This window comes from Macaca mulatta, chromosome 7 (assembly GCF_049350105.2).
Source record: "Macaca mulatta isolate MMU2019108-1 chromosome 7, T2T-MMU8v2.0, whole genome shotgun sequence".
Classification (NCBI taxonomy): Eukaryota; Metazoa; Chordata; class Mammalia; order Primates; family Cercopithecidae; genus Macaca; species Macaca mulatta.
In genome coordinates, this window is record NC_133412.1 from 121,807,152 (window position 1) to 121,814,396 (window position 7,245).

At 41.2% G+C, this 7,245-nt stretch overlaps 1 pseudogene across 1 annotated transcript; it reads left to right on the forward strand.

Annotated features, from left to right (window-relative positions):
• The first annotated feature begins 5,499 nt into the window (after positions 1 to 5,499).
• LOC703797 (large ribosomal subunit protein eL6 pseudogene) lies at positions 5,500 to 6,495 on the forward strand (annotated as a pseudogene). The gene has a single exon (XR_003730995.2). The product of XR_003730995.2 is annotated as a large ribosomal subunit protein eL6 pseudogene (transcript).
• The last annotated feature ends 750 nt before the right edge of the window (positions 6,496 to 7,245 follow it).

The following is a 7,245-nucleotide window of genomic DNA, read 5'->3' on the forward strand; positions in this document are numbered from 1 at the left end:
CCCCTCAGACAGATGGAGCAGTGTGCGGAGGTTTGCACTGTGAATTTTAGCTCCAGATTGACTGCAAGAACAAACCAGCAATCCCGAGAGGACCCACAGACCCTCTGAAGGAAGGGGACTGCTCTTGCAGGACCTGGGAGACACTCCAAGTACTGTGAGTGCTCCGACTGCAGAAGTGGGAGAGTCTCCTCTCCTGAACACACACCAGCACTGGAGAAACTGAAGGTCTGTTTGTGGAAGAAGTTTCTTACCTTACCTGGAGCTGAATCAACTTAGAGAGCGGAGTGAAATATAGGAGTAGAGGAAGCAGCAGAAAGGCTCTGAGAGCTTGCTGGGTCCTCAAGCAGGCCATTCCTGCCTTGCACGGCAGGGATCCATTGGGAGGGTGGCCAGAGGAGAAGGGGCGGGGCGGGGGAACACCACGGGGAGAAGGAACTCTCCAGCTGAACTTCATCACTAGTTGAACCAGGTGAGAAGCAAACCTCCTGGCCAGAACCTGGGGGAGGGGGTGAATCCAGTGTGCAGGCTCCACAGGCAGAGAAAGAAATAAGCCCTTTTCTTTCACAGCCCGGGAGGCAGGTACCATGGGGCAAGTTCTCAAGCCTGGCTCACCCACCACCTGGAAACAGACTTGGAGCTGTTGGGGGGCTCACAGTGGAAATGAGACTGGCCCTTCAGTTGGCATGAAAGCTGGGTGATGTCTGTGACTGCCAGCCTTCCCCCACTTCACTGACAACCTGCATGACTCAGCAGAGGCAGCCATAATCCTCCTAGATACCTAACTCCATTAAGCTGGGAACCTCGCCCCCATTCCCACAGCAGCCTGTAGCAAGACCCATCCAAGGAGAGTCTGAGCTCAGACAAGCCTAGCACTTTCCCCACTTGATGGTCCTTCCCTGTCCACCCTGGTAGATGAAGACAAAGGGCATATACTCTTGGGAGTGCTAGGACCCTGCCCACCACTGGTTCTTCTTCATACTACCACAGCTGGTGCTTTCTGGAAAGCGCCACCTCCTGACAGGAGGCCAACCAGCACAAAAATAGAGCATTAAACCACCAAAGCTAAGAACCCTCAGAGTCCATTACACACTGCTGCCACCTCCACTGGAGCAGGCGCTGGTATCCAAGGCTGAGAGACCCTAGGTGGTTCACATCACAGGACTCTGTGTAGACAACTCCCAGTACCAGCCCAGAGCTAAGTAGACTTGTTGGGTGGTTAGACCCAGAAAAGAGACAACAATCACTGAAATTAGGCTCACAGGAAGCCACATCCATAGGAAAAGGAGGAGAGAGCTACATTAAAAGAAAACACCATGGAACAAAAGCATCTGAACAATAACCTTCAGCCCTAGACCTTCCTTCTGACAGAGGGTACCCAAACGAGAAAGAACCAGAAAACCAACCCTGGTAATATGACAAAACAAGGCTCTTTAACACCCCCAAAAAATCACACTAGTCCACCAGCAATGGATCCAAACCAAGAAGAAATCCCTGATTTACCTGAAAGAGAATTCAGGAGGTTAGTTATTAAGCTAATCAGGGAAGCACCAGAGAAAGGTGAATCCAATGCAAGGAAATCCAAAAAAACAATATGAGAAGTGAGAGGAGAAATTCAAGGGAATAGATACCTTAAAGAAAAACAATTAAACCTTCAGGAAGCATTGGACACACTTATAGACATGCAAAATGCTCTGGAAAGTCTCAGCAATATAACTGGACAAGTAAAGAAAGAAATTCAGAGCTCGAAGACTAGGGCTTTGAATTAACCCAATCCAACAAAGACAAAGAAAAAAGAATAAGAAAATATTTTTATTATTTTTTATTATATTAAAAAAAGAACAAAGCCTCCAAGAAGTCCGGGATTATGTTAAATGACCAAATGTAAGAATAATCAGTGCTCCTGAGGAATAAGATAATTCTAAAAGTTTGGAAAACTTATCTGGGGGAATAATTGAGGAAAATTTCCTTGGCCTTGCTAGAGACCTAGACATGCAAATGCAAGAAGGACAAAGAACACCTAGAAAGTTCATAACAAAAAGATCATCACCTAGACACATTGTCATCGGGTTATCCAAAGTTAATTTGAAGGAAAGAATCTTAAGAGCTGTGATACAGAAGCACCAGGTAACCTATCAGATTAACAGCAGATTTCTTAGCAGAAACCCTACAAGCTAGAAGGGATTGGAGCCCTATCTTCAGCCTCCTCAAACAAAACAATTATCAGTCACGAATTTTGTATCAAGCAAAACTAAGCATCATATATGAAGGAAAGATACTGTCTTTTTCAGACAAACAAATGCTGAGAGAATTCACCATTACCAAGCCATGAATACAAGAACTGCTAAAAGGAGCTCTAAATCTTGAAACCAATCCTGGAAACACGTCAAAACAGAACCTCTTTAAAGCATAAATCACACAGGACCTATAAAACAAGAATACAAATTAAAATGCAAAAACAAAAAACAAAAATCCAAAGTACACAGACAACAAATAGCACAATGAACGCAACAGTACCTCCTATCTCAATACTAACATTGAATGTAAACAGCTTAAATGTTCCACTTGAACATTTAAGATACAGAAACACAGAATGGATAAGAACTCAACAACCAGCTATCTGTTGCCTTCAGGAGACTCACCTAACACATAAGGACTCACATAAACTTAAAGTAAAAGAGTGTAGAAAAAGGCGTTTCATGCAAAGGGACACCAAAAGCGAGCAGTGGTAGCTATTCTTATGTCAGACAAAACAAAACTTAAAGCAACAGCAGTTAAAAGAGACAGAGAGAGACATTATACCATGGTAAAAGGCCTTGTGCAACAGGAAAATATCACAATCCTAAACACATATGTACCTAACACTGGAGCTCCCAAATTTATTAAAACATTACTAATAGACCTAAGAAATGAGATAGACAGCAACACAGTAATAGTGGGGGACTTCAATGCTCCACTGGCAGCACTAGACAGGTCATCAAGACAGAAAGTCAACAAAGAAACAATGGATTTAAAATATACTTTGGAACAAATGTACTTAACAGATAAATACAGAACAGTTCATCCAACCACTGCAGAACACACATTCTATTCAACAGCTCATGGAATTTTCTCAAAGATATACCGTATGATAGGCCCTAAAACAAGCCTCAATAAATTTAAGAAAATTGAAATTATATCAAGCACTCTCTCAGATCACAGTGGAATAAAACAAAATCAACTCCAAAATGAACCTCCAAAACCATGCAAAAAAATGGAAATTAAATAACCTGCTCCTACATGAGAACTGGGTCAAAACAAAATCAAGTTGGAAATTTATTCTTCAAACTGAATGATAATAATGGCACATCCTATCAAAACCTCTGGGATATGGCAAAGGTGGTGCTAAGAGGAAAGTTCATAGCTCTAAATGCCTACATCAAAAAGATTCAAAGAGCACAAACTGACATTCTAAGGTCACACCTCAAGGCACTAGAGAAACAAGAACGAACCAAACCCAAACCCGACAGAAGAAAGGAAATAAGATCAGAGCAGAACTAAATGAAATTAAAACAAAACAACAACAACAACAAAAACCACAAAAGATAAGTGAAACAAAAATCTGATTCTTTGAAAAGATAAATAAAATTGATAGACCATTAGCAAGATTAACCAAGAAAAGAAGAGAGAAAACCCAAATAACCTCATTAAGAAACAAAACAGATACTACAACTGACACCATTGAAATACAAAATATCATTTCAGGCTACTATGAACATCTTTACACCTATAAACTAGAAGACCTAGAAGAGATGGATAAATTCTAATAAAAATGCAACCCTCCTAGCTTAAGTCAGGAAGAATTAGATATCCTGAACAGACCAATAACAAGCAACGAGATTGAAATGGTAATTTTAAAAATTACCAACCAAAAAAAGTTCAAGACCAGACAGATTCACAGCAGATTTCCACCAGACATTCAAAGAAGAATTGGTACCAATCCTTTTGACACTATTCCACAAGATAAAGAAGGAACCCTCCCTAATTCATTCTATGAAGCCAGTATCACACTAATACCAAAACGAGGAAAAGACATAACCAAACAAGAAAACTATAAACCGATATCCTTGATGAACATAGATGCTAAAATTCTCAACAAAATATTAGCTAACCAAATCCAACAATATATAAAAAGATAATCCACCATGATCATGTAGGTTTCATACCAGGGATGCAGGGATGGTTTAACATGTACAAGTCAATAAATGTGATACACCACATAAACAGAATTAAAAACAAAAATCACATGATCACCTCAATAGATGTAGAAAAAGCATTCGACAAAATCCAGCATTACTTTGTGATTAAAACTCTCAGCAAAATCAGCATATAAGGGATTATACTTCAATGTAATAAAAGCCATCTATGACAAACCCACAGCCAACACTATATTGAAATGGGAAAAGTTGAAAGCATTCCCTCTGAGAACAGGAACAAGACAAGGATGCCCACTCTCACCACTCCTCTTCAACATAGTACTGGAAGTCCTAGCCAGAGCAACCAGACAAGAGAAGAAATAAAGGGCATCCAAATCATTAAAGAGGAAGTCAAACTGTCACTGTTTAATGATGATATGATCATTTACCTTGAAAACCCTAAAGACTCCTCCAGAAAGCTCCTAGAACTGATAAAAAGAATTCAGCAAAGTTTCCGGATACAAGATTAATGTACACAAATCAGTAGCTCTTCTATACACCAACAGCAACCAAGTGGAGAATCAAATCAAGAACTCAACCCCTTTTACAATAGCTGCAAATAAACAAATAAATAAAATACTCAGGAATATACCTAACCAAAGAATTGATAAACAGCATGGTACTAGCATAAAAATAGGCACATAGACCAATAGAACAGAACAGAGAAGCAGAAATAAACCCAAATACTTACAGCCAACTGACCTTCGACACAGGAAACAGAAACATAAAGTAGGGAAAGGACACCCTTTTCAACAAATGGTGCTGGGATAATTGACTAACCACATTTAGGATAATGAAACTGGATCCTCATCTCACCTTATAAAAAAATCAACTTGGCCAGGTGCGGTGGCTCAAGCCTGTAATCCCAGCACTGTGGGAGGCCCAGGCGGGCGGATCACGAGGTCAGGATATCGAGACCATCCTGGCGAACATGGTGAAACCACGTCTCTAATAAAAATACAAAACAAAAAATTAGCTGGGCGTGGTGGTGGGCGCCTGTAGTCCCAGCTACTTAGGAGGCTGAGGCAGGAGAAAGGCCTCAACCCCGGAGGCAGAGGTTGTAGTGAGCCAAGATCACACCACCCCACTCCAGCCTGGGTGACAGAGCAAGAATCCATCTATAAAAAAAAAATTCAACACAAGGCGGACTAAGGACTTAAATATAAGACCTGAAACTACAAAAATTATAGAATATAACATTGGAAAGACCCTTCTAGACATTGGTTTAGGGAAGGATTTCATGACCCAGAACCGAAAAGCAAATACACTCTTTCCCATCTTGCAAGATGGCGGGTGAAAAAGTTGAGACGCCAGATACTAAAGAGAAGAAAGGAGAAGCCAAGAAGGCCGATGCTGGTGGCAAGGTAAAAAAGGGTAACCTCAAGGCTAAGAAGCCCAAGAAGGGGAAGCCCCATTGCAGCCGCAACCCTGTCCTTGTCAGAGGAATTGACAGGTATTCCCAATCTGCCATGTATTCTAGAAAGGCCATGTACAAGAGGAAGTACTCAGCCACTAAATCCAAGGTTGAAAAGAAAAAGAAGAAGGTTCTTGCAACTCTTACAAAACCAGTTGGTGGTGACAAGAACGGCAGTACCCGGGTGGTTAAACTTCGCAAAATGCCTAGATATTATCCTACTGAAGACGTGCCTGGAAAGCTGTTGAGCCACGGCAAAAAACCCTTCAGTCAGCACGTGAGAAAACGGCGAGCCAGCATTACCCCCGGGACCATTCTGATCATCCTCATTGGACGCCACAGGGGCAAAACGGTGGTTTTCCTGAAGCAGCTGGCTAGTGGCTTGTTACTTGTGACTGGACCTCTGGTCCTCAATCGAGTTCCTCTACGAAGAACACACCAGAAATTTGTCATTGTCACCTCAACCAAAATCGATATCAGCAATGTCAAAATCCCAAAACATCTTACTGATGCTTACTTCAAGAAGCAGCAGCTGCGGAAGCCCAGACACCAGGAAGGTGAGATCTTCGACACAGAGAAAGAGAAATACAAGATTACAGAGCAGCGCAAGATTGATCAGAAAGCTGTAGACTCACAAATTCTACCAAAAATCAAAGCTGTTCCTCAGCTCCAGGGCTACCTGCGATCTGTGTTTGCCCTGACGAATGGAATTTATCCTCACAAATTGGTGTTCTAAATGTCTTAAGAACCTCATTAAATAGCTAAGTACAAAAAAAAAAAAAAAAAAAAAAAAAAAAAAAAAAAAAGAAAGAAAGAAAGAAAAGCAAATACAATAAAAACAAAGAAAAATAGTTAGGACTTAATTAAACTAAAGAGCTTTTGCACAGCAAAAGGAACAGTGAGCAGAGTATTCAGACAACCCAAAGAGTGAGTGGAAATATTCACAATCTTTACATCTGACAAAGGACTAATATCCAGAATCTACGACAAACTCAAACAAATCAGCAAGAAAAAAAAAATCCCAATCCCAGCACTTTGTGAGGCAGAGTACTCAGACAACCCAAAGAGTGAGAGGAAATATTCACAATCTTTACAGCTGACAAAGGACTAATATCCAGAATCTACAACAAACTCAAACAAATCAGCAAGAAAAAAAAATCCCAATCCCAGCACTTTGGGAGGCTGAGGGTGGCGGACCACGAGGTCAGGAGATCCAAACTATCCTAGCTAACACAGTGAAACCTCGTCTCTACTAAAAATACAACAAATTAGCCGGGTGTGGTGGCGGGTGCCTGTAGTCCCAGCTACTCAGGAGGCTGAGGCAGGAGAATGGCGTGAACCAGGGAGGCGGAGCTTGCAGTGAGTCGAGATTGCGCCACCACACTCCAGCCTGGGTGACAAAGCGAGACTCTGTCTCAGAAAAAAAAAAAAAAAAAAAAAAAAAAAATGTGGGCTAAGGATATAGATAGAAAATTCTCAAAAGAAGATATACAAATGGCCAAGAAACATATGAAAAAATGCTCAACATCACTAATGATCAGGGAAATGCAAATCAAAACCACAATGCAATACCACCTTACTCCTGCAAGAATGGCCATA